Source organism: Embiotoca jacksoni, unplaced genomic scaffold, assembly GCF_022577435.1.
Source record: "Embiotoca jacksoni isolate LCO1_2020_lvr unplaced genomic scaffold, fEmbJac1.0.p SCAF_10, whole genome shotgun sequence".
Lineage (NCBI taxonomy): Eukaryota > Metazoa > Chordata > Actinopteri > Embiotocidae > Embiotoca > Embiotoca jacksoni.
Window position 1 is genome coordinate 19,809,918 of NW_027185230.1, and position 17,622 is coordinate 19,827,539.

A 17,622-nucleotide genomic window follows, 5' to 3' on the forward strand; every position below is an offset into this window, starting at 1 on the left:
TTACATGATTCACCAGAAAGAATCAAACAGGCGCATTTCTGTGCATCCACATTCAGGAGGTGCTTTGCATTGACTATTTATGTGAGAATGTGGGCGTGTAGAAGGTTGGATGTGAGGCTGAACTACGTGTGCACATTTCCGGGTGGACTGTGATTTATAGTGTGAACACTGCGTGCACGTATTCGTGCGCACGTACACTTCATTGAGATCCTACACTGGTTTGTAAATGAGGCCCCGGGTGTAAGTCATTGAACAGTCTCGCCTCTGTTTGGGTTTGGTGCCTTTTTGTATGTGTTTTTTGTTGAGAGGATAAATATCTATCATGTAGAGCAATATCAAATTAGCATTACAACTACAGCAACATGCACGTGTAGAAACCCACAATCTCTGTTTGTTGTTTCAGTAAAGACTCTTTTGCTTTTTCAACTAAAACAAAAGTAGGAAAACATTTTTTTCCACCAAGTTCATGTCAAACTTATGCGCTGCTCTTATAACATGACTGATGTGTCTAAATGCAGGCAGCTAACAGCATGAAGGGCTTGGTGACTTTGGAGGTGGTTGTACATGTTGAATGACATAAAGCAGATGAAGGGAAAATGTAACTGAACAGCGTTTCCCCGAGGACTTAACATCAAAGCCTCACCAACAGGAAACATAGTTAATCTCCCTCGTCTTCCTCCCCAGTGGGGCACTCGTAGCACAATGAGGAGAAATGGGCCAAGTGCAAGGCCTATAGAAGGATAAACACATATGTGCACAAACAAAAGTGCACACATGCGCTTCAGTCACACACAGACCAACATGCAGGATTGTGTTTCCAGTGACCAAGACTTTCAGATCACGTTTTCTTTTGAAATTCCTACTTCAAAATGTTTGTCTCAGTCCTCCGAGATTAGAGATGTGAGACTAACTCTTGTGGAGTGTTTACTGGCACACTGAAAAGGAACAATAGATTCTACCTTTCCATATATCAGAGCTGTATCCAGCCATGACAGTGCTCAACACTACACCGGGAGGAGATAGAGTTAAGGACCCAGCCCGGCTTAATGGCCTTCCTCCCCTGAAAGGAAGCTATAATTAAAGTTAAGTGAGCAGAGGCTGAAAGAAAAGCATTTTTTTGTGATAATAAATGTGGTTTTGAATTTAACACCTCGGGTAGAGGAACCCTATCTAAACGACCCCGAGGCCCCCCTGCCACTTCTACCGTCCGCCATAATGCTGTAAAGTGCGGTGACAACACCCTCCTCCACTTCCACTCAGCACTCCTCCCCTCCCCGCCCGCCGGCTAAGGTTGAAACCCTTCTGTTTCAGAGGGGATTAGGTTACTGCACTTAAGTGTAGCAACAATGTTGATGAAATTGAGACCAGGAGTGTTTGCATTGTACCTACAAGAGAGCTAACCCCAACAGTGGATAAAGGTGTGGGATGAAAAAAAGAGGTTTAAGACTGCATTATGGTAATTTTCCTCCAGACTGTCAGAATGCAAGTTCATTATTTGGAATACTTGCAAGCGTGCATATATTTGCATTTTAAACTTTCTTTTCCTGAGAATTTCAGAATTTGTGCTTTTCCAAAAAGGAACAACTTTGAAATCTGGTTGAGACGGTTATTACAGGATGACAACTGCTACTGAGGGAAACGTTCAATAACAAAATTATGAACCTAGTTCAAGGGATTTTTTAATAATTTATCTTTGACACATATCATCTAGTTCCCTTTTATAGATAATGATAAAAAAATATGTGATTCTTATATTCTGACTTTCATGGATCTTCTGAAGGCTGTTTGAAGAGGTGAAGTCTTCTGTGTTTGATTTCAACCTCTTTTTAATTGAGGTTCAACCAGAGGGTGAGGAGACCCTTTGGGGACTGGAAGGGGAGGACCCCCTGCTATAGCCGGTGTAACCCGGAGGAGAAACAGAGCAGGGGTCCCGAGATATCACCCGCCCATCCACCCCCTGCCCAAGAGGGACCCCACCACATCCCCATCTCGCCTGCATCTAAGCCTGAAGTGAAACGTGTCTGAAAGCCCCAGCTCGCCTGCCACAGCCCATCTCAGCAGGGGTTGTGCTGGAAAGCTCTCCGGGCTCCAATCTGCTGCAGAGAAGCAACAAAACTGGAATTAAGGACCTCTTTGTTTTTTCATCAGCACCCCCTCAAATGTCTGGTTTCTACTCCTGGGGCAGTACAGGATCGATGATCTGTATTAGCTGCTCATTTTCATTCTGGTGTCTGATGTTTACTGCTGTTGTCTGATGTGTCTCACTTCTCAATATACAAACCAACATGTTTAGATATGATGATTCGAGAACATTTTCTTTTTACTTAAAATAAATGAATTGATTGTTACCTTAATGAGTAACTGTTTGAATTAAAGCTACTATAACAGATTTGTGCAACGATATATTGAACATACAAGGTACAAAATACTTTGGTATTACAAGACCCAAATATATTTAGTAAATATATTGGTCTGGCTGTGCTCCATTGGAGATTGTTTCCAGTCGCTGCATCCTAATGTATGTAGACCTCTGGTTCATTTTTAAACTATTGGAGCAGCCTTTAACAAATCATATGACGTATGTTGTGCACCAAAACCAGCTAAGCTGTCAACAACAGAGCCCCTCCCCCGGTGTGAACGGACTGCAACGCCATGATGGTAAATGACCGTTGCAGATTTTGCAGAGTCTGGTTTTAATTCCTCGAAATGTGCAAGTATTGCAACAACTGCTTGTAATGCTTCAACGAGCTCCACCACCACTGCCTCTGTTGACTTTACATTTCAGAACAAACGCTTGACTTCAGCATCTTTGAACTTAGCCACTCCCGCTGGTCGCTCATCACCATGTCCTTCAGACGGGCTCTGGGAACTTTCACGCAATCAGGATTTCCGGATTAAAAAAATAAAATGACTGAAGCTGGGAGCGATATAACCCATCTTGATATATAAAACCTTCCATGAATGGTTACTCACTTTTACATGAATGCAATGGGACAAACAGCTTATTCAGTATGCCAAAGAAGTATGATTAAGTGAGTCTCTCTCCGTTGGAAGCAGATGTTTATTTACAAATTAAAATCCCTACCTATCAGGACTGCAAGTGCTTTATGAGCTGAATAATTTAATGCACTGTGACTGTGTGTGTTTATGTGGGTTCTTTCAGTGAGTGTGTGTGACCATAATGACTGTGAGAATATATTTTGATTTCCATTTCTCCTGCTTGGTTTGCATATTGTTCCCCTCTGGCAACAACCTATTAATGAGACAAGCAGGTCATTCCCACAAAAGGATGCTTACTGTGCGACTACACATGAAAAGAAACATGATTTTTGCACACACACACACACACACACACACACACACACACACACACACACACACACACACACACACACACACACACACACACTTCATCTTTCTCCCCACTCTTCTCTTAGCTCATTCATGACCTCTGGAGTGTCAGTCAGCTGTTCTTTGATTGATTCGACCTTGTGCTGCTGACAGTTGGCTGCTGCGTTGCAGCAGAAAGGAGCAGTCGGAGCTTTTACTTTGTGCAACAAGGATATAAAACCGAGCTCGACACAGTCACCTCCTCCCTGTTCCTTCCTTTGTGTTTACATGTCCCCCTTCTTCTGCAGCTGTGCAGATCAGATGGCTGATGCATTAATGGGACGTGTGCTGAGTAATGGGGCAGGATTGTAGTTTGACATGCTGACCCCACCCATCAGTGCTGTTCGCCACCAGGATCCCCACAGGATGCTCTCTGGGAAATGTCTCTACTGCTTATTGGAATTTCTTTGATGAGCTCGAGTTTCGGGTTACAGACGAACACAATCCGCGCTTTGTCATGACTTTGTCATGTTGGTCTGAGCATCATCATATGCAGATGACCAATATTATAGTTTATTATAGCAACATTTTCTTGATCTTTGAGATCTTTCTTTTTCTACCACAAGGCTATTCACTAACGCAATCAGGAAGTCCTTTATCAGCACAGCAGTGCCTCTCTTGGATGTTTAGATGGAGTACTTTGGCCTTTTGCTGCCCTGTTTCTCATGCAATATCATAAGAGTGGAATGTGAAAGGGTGTAATGGATTCCTGTGTGAGCTTTCATTAGATGTCATGCACTGTGTTTACAGTAGCTTTCTCAGTCTGACTGCATTACCACAACCCGGCGTTGTTCCCCCCCTCAAGCGTTCATAAATCATTGTTAACCGACAGACCTGACATCCTGCTCATACATCACCACGCGGCCCTTTAGTCCTCCGTAATTCAAACGCTGGATGTACAAACATCCCTGGCTGTGTCGTGTCAGTCCAAAACATAGCTGAAACTCACACCCTAACAAAGAACAACAGGCCTGGCTTTCAGACGAGAGAGATGAAAGCGTCTTGGAGAAAGTGGAGAGCTTTCATGCCTCAGAACATTATGCCACCCTTTCTCTCGCTCATATACCAGGAATTAAAATTTTTGCATGATCCTGCAAAACCAAAACAGCCAAATGAGACTGATTCAGACTTCTGTGAAACTTAATTAGATGTTGTTGGATAGGAATGGGCAGCGAAAACACTCAAACTTCTGGCTTCTTAAATACATTTGTTTCATAATGAATGCTGTCAATATAACCCAGAAAAGATTTTTGAATATAAAAATACTAAATCAAATGGTTAAATTTATATACATAGGTCATGATTTTCCAATAGTCATTAAAAAATAAATGTCATATTGACATTGTTTTGCGTCTGGTGCTTCTACAAGCGTCAAAACCTTTTCAAGGTAACGCTAACATATCATAAGTGTACTACAGCCAGGCGCTGAGCAGACGGCCCATCCACAGATCAACTATCAGCAGCGAGCTTTGTCACCAGACGAAGTTCGTCTGATTTGAGACGTACAGAGTAAACAACGTCCAAAAACTGGCTTCAGACAAAGATAATAGCTCAAAATAATAATGTTGTCAGAATTGAGGGTTTTTATAGTTTGATATTATTTGTTGTGCCCGACTTTACAGCATTAATACGTCTCTTTATACACTGGTGTGAGTGTGTCTTAAAATAATAATCGAATAGTTCCCAGTGAATATTGAATAAAATGTTTACCTCAAATTCCCACTCTTGAGGAAATTACATTTTAAAATGTACTCCAGGGTTTCAAACAGTGGCATAATTCAAATATGGCCTTTGTTCTACATAAACATCAGAGACGTTTAGAAAACCTGAAACATAAAATGTCAAAATGTTTTACAGCTTCATTGCATTTTAGGTTATTGAAGACATGAAAGATAAACTTTAAGTATAAAATCTGTTTTCCCCCTCCTTTCCAATTACATGCAAACATTGCTCTGGCAGCCATCTGGCAATCATAGCGTTGCTACGACTTTGCCAAGACTCCAGTTGTTGTCCAACTGTTACTTCACATAAAGCGGTCCTTTGCTTTTAATGCTGCTCAGTCCCACAGTGAATCTGCAAAAAAAAATCTAAGTGTGAGAAGTGATCGAATGACATTTATAGTCAGGTATACAGCAACACTTTATAGCACGCAGGCAGGATTATTTGAATTAGTTCAGCAAATCTTTCCCTGACGGGTAATCGGACACAGTTCTGTGAGTCTGGTTGGGAATTGTTCACCGCATACTGCCATCACGATGAAACAGAAAGAGAAGTCTCCTCATTGATCACTTACTAACTGCTTTTAAACCATCAATACCTTTTAAAGCACCACTTAAGATGAGGAACATATGTCTCCCTGCTGTCTCTGAGCGCTTCGCCTGTAACGAGCTGCACACCAGCAGAAGCTGTAATGGCTTTCAGACACGCAAGACTGATGAAAATTCAAAAGAACTTAACAAATCACAAACAATAGAAGATGTAAATAACATGTTTTAGGGATGGGTGCCACTTTGTCCAAGTCAATCTTAAAATAACATTTACTTTTACATTGAAACTGTTTTTGGTGCCTAATAATTCCTCCTGGCCGGGAAGTGATCCTTTCCAAACACTATTCTAATTGAGGTGATGGGGGGATGAACTGCAGTCCTTCTTCTAAAGTTACAGACTTTCCAGCACTAAATGTCTTCTGTGTTACTATAACACTACTGCAGTTCAGCAAAGAATTAAGGAGGAATATTTAAATAGGAAGGCTGTAATTCTGGAAGATATTTACTTGATTTGTCTGTATTAGCCTCGGCTGAACCTTAGATTGAAGTAATGCACAGAATGAGGACTGTAGATTTTGTCTTGCATCAAGTACCTTGGAGTCACGTTAGAAAGTTATTTTTCTACAACCAGTATGGACAGGAGAAATTATTATAGTGACAAAAAAAAAGAAAAAAGAATCCGTGTAGGGTGCATCACGATGCCTCCGAGCATGAATAGCTTGCTATCAATCGACAAAATGAATTCCCAAGTTTATCACAGGATCTACAGGATAATGTCAGGGTGCAATCCCCCAGCTGTAACTGAGCAGAAGATGGCTGAAACAGCGGGACAGTGAGCCTAAATATCAATGTAAATCTACCACATAATGGTTTCAAACAAAAGAAGATGCACCTTTAGGAGCAACTCGTGACTTATATGAAGATTGGTTCACATTTTAGACCAATTTATCCAGAAAGACATGAACTTCTAAAGAGAGATAGACGCAGCAGGGGTGTGAATTGTTCCGGCCTCTTATTCTTGCCGATCTCTAAAAGCCTTACAGAATTCATCCTCTGAGAAACAAGAATGTTTGAAAGACTGAATGGCCGACAGATAACCTCATTATGGTAAAGACTGGCCTCATAAAGAGAAATCTGTGTTTTGGAGTAAGTAAGATTTAATAATGGCCCACTTTCATGTGTTTATAAGAGTCAGGAGATGAGATCATTCGTTGAATTAGATAATGAAAAAAATCAGAGAAAGCATTCAGAGATTAATTATAGAAACACGTTAGTCTGGAAACATCCATGATAATTGAAAGAAAGAAAAATAGTTGCTGTGGTATTTTTGCACGAAGGTACATCGCAAGGATCCTTGAAAATAATCAGCCACTATCATTTGTAATGTGATGTGTTTTTCATTGGATTTTCTGTAGTTAAGATTCAGTGTCAGTTGTTAAAAATTTATTCTTTTCCACAAGAAATGCCTCTCTATGTCTTTATGAATAACACTCACAGGGCTGCTCTTGGACCACATAACACTGAGTTGCATGCATTTGCATTTTGGTCGACAAGTTATTCTAATTAAAAAGCAGATGATACTAATGAATGGTAATGGGTTGTGGTTGCTGAGTGGCATGTTTATGCCTCAATGTATCATAAAGCACGTCATGAGTATACTTGAACTAATTAACTGAGATTGCTAATGTCAGTGACAGCAGAATACACTTGACTTTATTAACCCTAACCTGCATTTTGAGTTTCATTAGAGGAAGAGGGATTTGCGTAAACTGTAATAATTTTGTGTTACATGTATAGAAATAACAATGAAATCACAGATGATTGTTTAAATGCTCATATAATGTAGCCTGGCTGCATTTGCCTGTTGCTCGCTCGCAATTTTAGTCTTTGCTCTGAATGTAGTCTGGAAACCCCGATGACATGACGGTTCACTCAGCCACTCTGCAAAGCGGACCAATCAGTGACCAGTAGGCGTGGCTAAGAACAATGATGTTTAAGTCAAGTGTTTGTTTCAAAATGTAAACTGTGGCGGGCAAACTGAAGCGACTCTAACAAATATCGAGGAATTGAAGCAGAAGTTATACAGTGCCTAAAATTAATAAAAGATCAAAAAAAGTCAGCAATTTACCACCATTGCACTCACATTGGGGGAGGGAGGGGGAGGGGTCTTTGTTGTTTACAGCGTGGTGAGTTACAACATACGTCACATTGTGGTTGATGCCAAATGATTAACAGCTGCTCATCTAGTTTTTAAAATTAACCAGAGGTCTACGTTCGTTAAGATCGGAAGACAGGAAACAATCTGTAATGGAGCCTCACCAGACACATCTATCCACGCTCACAATTTGGCTCTTCTCATACTAATACTTCTAATAATGGTCTGTAAAGTCAAATAATTCAATGTTCATCCCAGTTATCAAATTAATAGGATCCTGAGATTTTGCAACACAAAGCATAATTTGAAATATCATATTTTTACGTTATTCATAAAGCTCTATAAAAAAAACAAAAACAAAAAAACCCACTTTTTTGTGGTTACTCAAGAAGAATAAGTAATTATGGTTCAAACGACAAATGAATATTTGCCATTCATGGTTCATAAACTGTTAGATTGTGTTATTCCTCTTGTCTTGGAGCTAATGATGAAAACTGCATCAAAAGCAGACGAATCCTAAATATTTGCCGTCATTTTCTCGATGGGTTTTCAGAAGTAGATGTTAGATCTGAAATGTCAAAGAATACAAAATGGTGCCGTATCGACATCTTAATTTTGTCGGCACAAGTGAGAGAGTACACAGTGGATCTTTTTTGACATTTACCAGTGAGGATGCGAGATGTTTTTGTCACGTATCGATCATTTACACTTTTCCATGTGAACTCCTGGTATGTTTGTAAAAAGGGCAACAAGAGAAATAAAGAGGAAACAACGAATTTTCTCTCAGCCCACTGCTCCAGTTTACAGCATCGTTTTTCACCCAGAGCCAAAGTCTCACCTCCTCCTCTCACTGTCCTTGACACACTTACCCAAGGTGGACACACTGACCCCATCAGCTGGCGCTTTACACGTCCCATCGGGGGCCATAACACCCCACACCCCTCCAGCATCTATCTCCTGCTCCCACGTGCCCCTGTGTGGCCCCTTTCAAATGCCTTGGGCTGTCCCTCAGACAATTCCCTCTCAAGAAGTGATTAATGCCTGTTTACTTCAGAAAGGCCGAGCCATTTCCAGGCATGGGAGGTGGGGACTGTAGAGAAGAAAAGGAATGAGTCGGAACGTGGAAACGAAGAGGGATGAAACAGATGAACGGATGGTGACTGTGAGATGCTGCAGCGCTGAATATGCAACGTGAGTCTGGCCTATGAGGTGAGTGGGAGATTATCAGAGGGTTTCATATAGTTAGCAAAGGCGATACAGGAAGCTGTCTGGATTTGAGTCACGACATAAAGTGAAAAGAGAGTAAATACTTCTCTTCAAAGATGTGTTCAGTTTTTATTAAACAATGAATCACAGACATCCTGTAATTCCCATGTGGATGTTGTGGTCCTGCCCTCCTGTTGAAATGCCAACAGTCCAGGCTGCAATTTCAGTGATGTCCCTTTGAGGCACCACTAGGGCTGGGTACCGAACTTCAATATTTTTTAGGCATACCGAGGCTACATCGGCGCTCACACGATTTCATTTTAAACTCAGAACTTTGCTATATTGATGCAGGAGTATTCCCCAGCAGTGAGCCACAGCATTTCCCCAAATATAACCTGTGCATGGGCCCACGTCGATAAAATCATTCAGTATTAAATTTAAGTAATTCTTAAGAGCACATCTGTAAATTGATCTGGCAACAGCTTGCAGGTGAAGCGTTTAGTGGACATCTGTGAACTGTAGCTCCAGAAAACCACCTGGGTCACACTCTCCCCCTCCAAACTGCATGAAAACTAAAGATTTGCACCGTAATATGAAATTGAACCTTCTTTCTTCAAAATGATCATTTTACTAAATGTTACGAGAAAATGATCATTCAGCAACTGGTATCAACGTCGAGATATCAGCATTGGCATCAATAATTTCTGGTTGCTACCCAGGCTGAGGGGCCACAGTTTGAAGCTTCGTGAGTTCGGGTTCCCAGTAAAACTAACGGCAGGATGAGAAATACTGAGCACAGAGGAACAGAAATGAATGCATCCTACAGTACTTTAACATGGAGAAACTGATTTATCTCCTACAGTGAACTTTGCACAAACATTTTTGCATGATACACGGGATGCTATCTAGAATCAGTTAATTGGTTGTGCATATTTATGAGCTGTTGGCTTGTGTGTGACCTGCTTATGTTTGGCACTGTGTCTTGCATTGCTTTTGATGTTCTGTGATAAAGAAATTTACGAATGATTAATGAGGCACTACTATTAGCGCTACATCTAGTCCTACAGCTACTATATCAGTAGCTGAGAATTTTTTGCCAAAATTTAGTTCGTTGATTTTTGATGTAGGAAACTTTAGGTGGGACTAAACAGAGTGGCTGGACGCTTTGATCAAACCTGGGCAGTGGAGAAGATATAAGATGTAGTGAGGGGGGAGATATCTGGTCTGTGGCAGGCTTCACACCTTCCTCCAGGCTGAGTTTTCAAATAAGAGATCTGAACTATCAGTGGCTAGTGAACAGGGACAAGGCCTGGCTTGCATCAGCATTCAGACTGGAACAGCCTGGTGGTTCAAGGAGCTGCAGCATACCAATATCATCAACTGCAGGACTCTCAGTACTGTATATGTAATAAATAAAAACAGTTATGACTGAATCATCTTCAAACTTTTTTCAGGAAAGCTCAGCAGAAAAGTCAAACTGTTCAACATTCAGGTGTATTGGTACACCATGTAAAATATTTAAAATCCCATGCCTCACTCTGAACACGATATGAAAACAAAAACTACTCTGAAAAGGAGACAAGCTCCATGTTGGCATTATCTCCGGTTGAAGTTAATTAATTTTATAAGACTAGCAAATTACTGGAGTCCTTGAAAGTAATAAATACACTTTTTCATTTGCATGACAGAAAAAACAACTGACTTCAATGGAGTTGACGAATACCATGTTTCATTAGCTACATCTCCAGTAGGCCTGTCACAAAGATGATTTATAGTTATATAGTTGACGTTTAATTTTCATACAAATAATAGCAATTAGCTATTCAATTGCCTTTGTCTGTTCATTTAATATCACTATGTATAAGCCAAATCACAATTTAATAAAACACATTCACTTTATGAAGAAGAAGAGCTATTTATTAGCATTGGACTTAATGGATACGTGACATTTTTGTTGGTGTCAATCAGCTGTTTTTATAAAGATGAATATAAATGATTCTAACAATTATGCAAAATGTTTGCAGTCAGCTCAAATAATCGCAATCAGCTGATCGTGTAATAATTGTGACAGGCCTAATAGAAAATGCCATATATGAATCTTTATTTAAAAAAATGTGGGTCATTTTATATGCCCGTTGTGTTTCATGACATAATTTAAGTAAAACAAAACAACCTTGTACACCGATTGTGTAACTGTCATGTTGAAACACACTCCTGGTTGCAGTAGTGTCTTTGGCTTGGTGTGTTTTACAGGATGACTCACAGGCTGATGGACAGGCAAATCGATATTTTGACTTTGGCCACTGGATTTTCCCTCACAGGAGAAGCGACGGTAATGGAAGAGGACTGTAAATAAGTGGAAGGTTCCTGACAAATGAATCCATTAACATTTGCCTGTGTCGCCTGGTGAGCAGATTTGCTGTTTTATGGAGCAGGAAAAAAGAGCTAGTAAATCTGAGGGCGCTATAAGGGTGAGGAGCTGAGAGCAAGCTGGGGAACACATCTCCCATGATGCAGCACTTTATCTCCCTCCCAAATGGCATCTTTATCTGCCTAAATTAAGTTTTGATTCCTTGCCACATACGGAGCTGCAAATCACTTTTAATACTGATATCAAGAGCAGCAGTAAAGTGTGCCCAAAGCGATGGAAAGCAGCTTTATTGTGTGGCACATAACTGCCGTCACCACCATTCACTGTCTCTCTGTGGCTCACAGTTGTGTAAAAAAAAAAGAAGAAGAAAAGTCAGCCCCAAACCACTGCTTTGTGTGCAAATCATATTATGCCATTTGTTAAAATTTAAATTCCTCTCTATCCTGCAGCTCTGCACACACAGTAACTGAAGCTATCTACCTGTAACTGTGAGGATGAGGAAGAAGGATACCCCTAAAGGTGACTTAATTTATAGCTGTGATTAATTTCCAATTCCATTTTCACTCGCTGATGTTTATCTTTAAAATTAGAAAGAGGCCGGGGCCTATTTGTGTGTATGTGCGTGGTGATGGGAAGGGGGATGGGTTGGAGTCGGGAGAGTGGGTCCCACATAGCAATGGCATTACATTGCCTCTGCATTATCATCAGTCTGCCTGCATATCTCGCTGTTTGTTTGTCTACCTATCAATCTGTGTGTCACTCTAATTGATCCGCAGCCTGATGGGAGAGACGGGTCGGCTCAGCAGGAGGATGAGCTGTCTGACACAGTGCTGAGAAACATGTCCCTCAACGACGGATGAAGAGTATGTATAGCTAAGCCACACCAGCAGCCATCTGATGCTTTAGTTAGAATAATAATATTTGCCAAGTAGCACAATGCATAGTGTATAGCTGAGGCTGACAAGAATGATAGTTTTGTATTGTAAAATATAATATATATTTAAAACTAATGGACAAAGAATCATTGAGGTTATTTCAATTCATTCTAAGAGAGACATAAATGCATCTATAAATCTACCTGGCAATACATCTGGTAGCTGTTGATACTATTGGGATTCAACATCCAGGAGTCATAAACGTCTGAATTCTTTTAACCAATCCGGGACCAAACCAAATTTCCCCGAGCGCCACTTCCCACTGCAGATACCAACAGTTTTGTAACAGAATAAAATTAAATGATTTAACAGACAATAGCCTCACAAAGGCAACAACAACATTAGGCTACTGTTTCAAAATCAAATAATACATTTCCATCTCGTGCTTGAAAAGGAGACGGTCTGTGACCAAAGCCGACATTAGCTTTATGCTTTCAGACATGACATCACCCTATCAAGTGGAGTATTGTATAACACCAGTGAGACCACGTACCACGGTTTGACCTGCTGGTGGCCCAAGATCACGAAAAGCAGTACAATCAATGCACATGGAAACATAAATGCTTGTACAAAACTTTATGGCAACTCATAGCTGCAGAGATATTTCAGTTCCACTAGAGCAACTAAAAACAGAGAAGCTAAATCAGAAGAAATTCACACAAAACAGCTTTCACACCAAAGCATTTGAATTATTCTGATGAAAGTCAGTAAAATTTAAAAAGGATTTGAACCATGTTTATTTTCCTCTAGCTTCTTAGTAAAGCGGAACTAATTCACATACCTGTCCTTGCAAGTCACGCACAAAAGTGACAGAGAATATTGTGTTTTTCACATACAATATATTTTTTATGGAGTAAATTTAGGGTTTCAGTTCTCTTCTTTTGGAGCACTAAGGACAAAAATACACAGATGCTCCATCTATTGAAATGCCTTTAAAGTCAAGCAAAGCATGCAGATAAAGTTCAGGAGTTTAGTTGCTCTTAAACTGAAAGCTAAAAAGGCCAAGGCACTTGTTTAAAGTGACTTTCAGCTGGCTGTAGTTGTTTACTCCAGACACTGAACTTCCAGCATCTCAGACATGGCCGTCCTCTTGGGGTCATTAAGGACAACAGTGTCAAGTTTCCTGCGAGACTAAAACATCCATCTAGCAGCAGTTATGTCAGAAAAAAATGGTTATTTGCTGAAAGGATCGTGTTAACAATCCGAAGGACATTTACACATCAGTATTTCTGTGATACGCAGGCTTTTCACTTGTACACAACACATCCCTCAGCAGTGAATGTTTAAAATTACATGAATGTTTCCCCCTTTGCTATAAAAACTGGAGACATCTTCTGACTTTCTCTTATTCATTACATACAGAGCAGACAGCATCACTTTTCTAAACTACATGCAATAATTGATGAGTATTAGTTTGCTCAACCGCACTGAAGTCGAGTCAAGATAGAACTATTGCTGATTTAATGCAATCCTTGAGGGAAAATAGAAAGTACAAAGTGTAAACTGTTTTGCTAAATTAGGTTATTTAAGCTCTATGTAATTATGGCTTTGTATTTTTAAATTTAGTGTTGCAATTATTTTCTGTCTTCTGAACAAGTTAATCTGAATGACCACAACAAACCTAAGATTATTTCAAATTAATACGCTTTGAAGATTATTCTATCAAGTTTTTGCTTTACTAAGCATGTGATACAGAAAACATTGAAAGGGATATGATAATTTAAGCTGAATGACTCACTCAGGATTCTGCTGGCTGCTCTCAGTATCTGCACCCCAGAAGCTCATGAAAGAAGTCAGAGGAGAATGTCAAAACTTGTTCAAGTTAACAGGCCACAAATAAATGACAGCTGAGTGCAACAGCAATGTGCAGAAGGACATTTCAGAAAGCACACATCATTTAACCTTGAATTGGATGGGCTGCAGCAGCAGAGAGCTACGCTGCTTTCCACTCCAGTCAGCAAAGAGCAGGAAAATGAGGCAATGTGAACCATCAGCAGCGCTGGATGACTGAGGAGCAGAAAAATCAAATGCAATCGGTAAAATCCTGGTTTGTGCTTTGACATCCAGGTGACTCGGTTGGCATGTGGTCTTCGTGGTCACAGTGTACTTTTTTTCTCCACGGATACATGCAGCCAGATAACATGTTATTTCACATGCACATATTGCATCAAGATTGTTTAAGGAACGTGGCAGCGGCCTCAGTTCTCCTCCAGCTGCTCACTCTTCGTATCTCAACCATACAGGGCACCTTTGGGATGATGTGGAATGTGCTGATAGCAGCATGGATGCATTACTACGGAGTCAACGTGGACCAGCCCTCCCTGAGGAATGTTTATGGCACCTTGTTGAATCCATGTTTCTGTGTAATGGTAAACAGCGCTACTCCATCCAGCCATTTTCTACAGCTTCTCTAAAGTTCGCAACTGACTTAGCAATGTACTCTAGACTTCCTTCTCCCAGCTCTCCCAAGGTGTTCCCTGGCCAGATGAGGAGTACAATCTCTCCAGTATGTTCTTCTGTTGGTTCTCCTATTATTTGGACGTGCCTGGAAAACTTCCAGTAGAAGGTGCTCAGGCCTCCTGATTGTTTGCCAACAGGATGACACCAAAACTAGGCTCCTTTCTATGCAAAGGAACAGTAATTCTACTCCAAGTTCCTTCTAGATGTCTTTGCTCCTCCCCTTAACTCTAAGGGAGAGCCCAACCAAAGTCATTTCAGCTGTTCGGGCTTTCGATGTCACTCTCTCGATCACCACCCCAAACTCATGACATATAACTGTTGGAACACGGATGAACTGCTAAATAGAAACCTTTTCATGACCAACTTGCTTTTCACCACCATGGTTACGGTGAAGTGCCTGCATTACCAAGGACCAGAAGGTGCAATCCACCACTTTCAGCAGAGAGACATGTTCTCAGACTCAGAGGTGCTGACTCTCAACCCGGCCACTTCACAACTGACTGCCAACTGCGCCAATGCGTGCTGAAGGTCACGGTCTGACGAAGCCAACAGAACACACAGTGTCTGCAGAAGGCACAGAGGCAATTCTTGGATCCCCAAACCAGTCACTCTCCACCCACTGGTTGTGGCTTGAAATCTTGTCTATGAAAATTACAAACAGAAATAGTGACAAGGGACGCCTTCAAAAGATATATCTTAAGGTGTATTTTTTCAGATTGGTCTTTGTCTCTCCTCTTGATATCTGGTGTTGTTATTTCAGTGGTCTGTTGTTGTGTACTGTGATTGTAGGTTGCTTTAAATATTGTTGTATTCTGCTGTTATTTCTGTTGTGAAGCACTTTTTGACGTTGTCTGTGAAAGGTGCTATATTAAATAAACTCACTAAAAAAACACTTGCATGCTACCAGACTCCCATGAGCTGCTCTGCAGTTTTACATTGAGGGGGAAAAAAAAAATCCAAATTGTTTCTCCTGGATTTGATGTTTGACAATTGATCAAAGTCTCCTTTCCAGCAAACTGTCATAAGCTTTCCCCGGGAGGCTGAGCAGTACGATACCTCGACAATTAGAGTACACTCTGGTCTCCCTGTTTAAAAATGGCAACCAGCAAACCGGTCTGCCGGTTCACGGGCACCGTCCCCAACCTCATGAAACTTTGAACAAGTGTGTCATCCAAGACAGCCTCTGCTACACCTGGAGCCTGGAGGTGGGAGTTAAAGATGTCGGGCATAGGGGCCACAGCCAGACATTTCCAGTTCACCCTCACTGCATATTTGGGTTTACCCGGTCTGTCTGGCTGTCCTTGTGCCATCTGATCCAATTCACCATCAGGTGGAGATCAACTGCCAGCTCTACTCTACGAGTTGATGTCCCGGTTTCGCAAATTTGTTGTTTTTGACACTGCTCAGAAAATGTGGTTCCATTAGGGCTTTTGGAACTGGTCTCCCTCTGGCCTTCCCTTTGGACCAGTATGCCTTCACAAACCCTTTCAGGGGCTGTTGCTCCCAACAAAACAGCTCACAGGATCACAAGGACACACAAACCCCCCTACCACATTAAGGTGGCAATTTGTGGAGGAGCATATGGGGCTCCAAACCACATCATATACATACTGTGCATTAAAAAAAAAAAAATGTAGTTTGATATATTTGGAGAAACCAAACCACAACTTTCATTCCCATCTTAGAAGACTTTGAGTCAAGAATAAAAGTAATTTCCTGCATATCCTACCTGAAATTGAAATGTCAGCAAGATGACAGCTGCCCATTGACATCACTATACATTAAAATGGTGATGGAGGGGAGAAGAATACTGTGCTTCTTAAATTAGATTCATATTTTAAAAGTTTCATTTTGGTGCAGAGATAGTGTCAAGTTCATATTTTACATTAATCTCAAAGTGTCGGGGGCATTGCCTCGACATCTGTCATGCATATGTAATTACTCATCAGCCTTCAATTGGAGTCCCTGAAACAAATTTCTCCCTGCAAAGAGAAAGTCATGTGTGTCTGCCTCCGTGTGTGTGTGTGAGAGTGTACTCGTAAGTATGTCTGTTAGGACGCGCTCATTATTGATCACGTTTTGTGACATGCTATTACTACTTCTAAATAACAATTAGAGTGGCAAGTGCAGGGCCCAGTCTGATGAATTACGCTGTCCGATTCTAGTGCCTGCGCTAAATTAATGACAATTTATGTTCTCAATAGATGGAGCGACCAGAAAACTGAAGCACCTTTTTGCAACACAATGGGTTGGAATAAAAGACACATTTTGTGGAGTACAAGTAGTCAGTGGAGTACTGACCAAAATGTATTTCCAGTGTTTCCTACTTAATACTTCTACCGCACTACATTCAAAAGAGATATACTGTGCAGCTATAGATACTGAGGGCGGGACGGTGGTGCAGTGGTTAGCACCGCACGAGTTGTTTCACTAAAGACCCAAGAAGTAAAAAAAAATTAAAATCAATGCTTCGATACCACGCAAACAAACCCAGATACACAAAGCCTACGTTTAAAGCTTGTTTAGTTTCTGTCTTTCCTTTATAATCATCATCTCACAACTCTTCAGGTTTACTTTGTGACCCGTTGGAAGGTTGCACCTTCGGCTCGGACAACAAACTAGACAACACGATCTTACTGCATCTAAAGTAGTGAAAACTAAACGGCTACGGAAGTTAAAATGCTGCATTGGCATTAATCCATCAGTATTAAAAATCTAATATCAGTTACAATCAAATATTTTATTGCAGACAGAGTACTTTTACTTGTATACCTTAAGTTTAGGTGTGGAGCTGATGGCAGATTGGGTGAGGACCTGTAGTCGGCCATTTTACAGCCT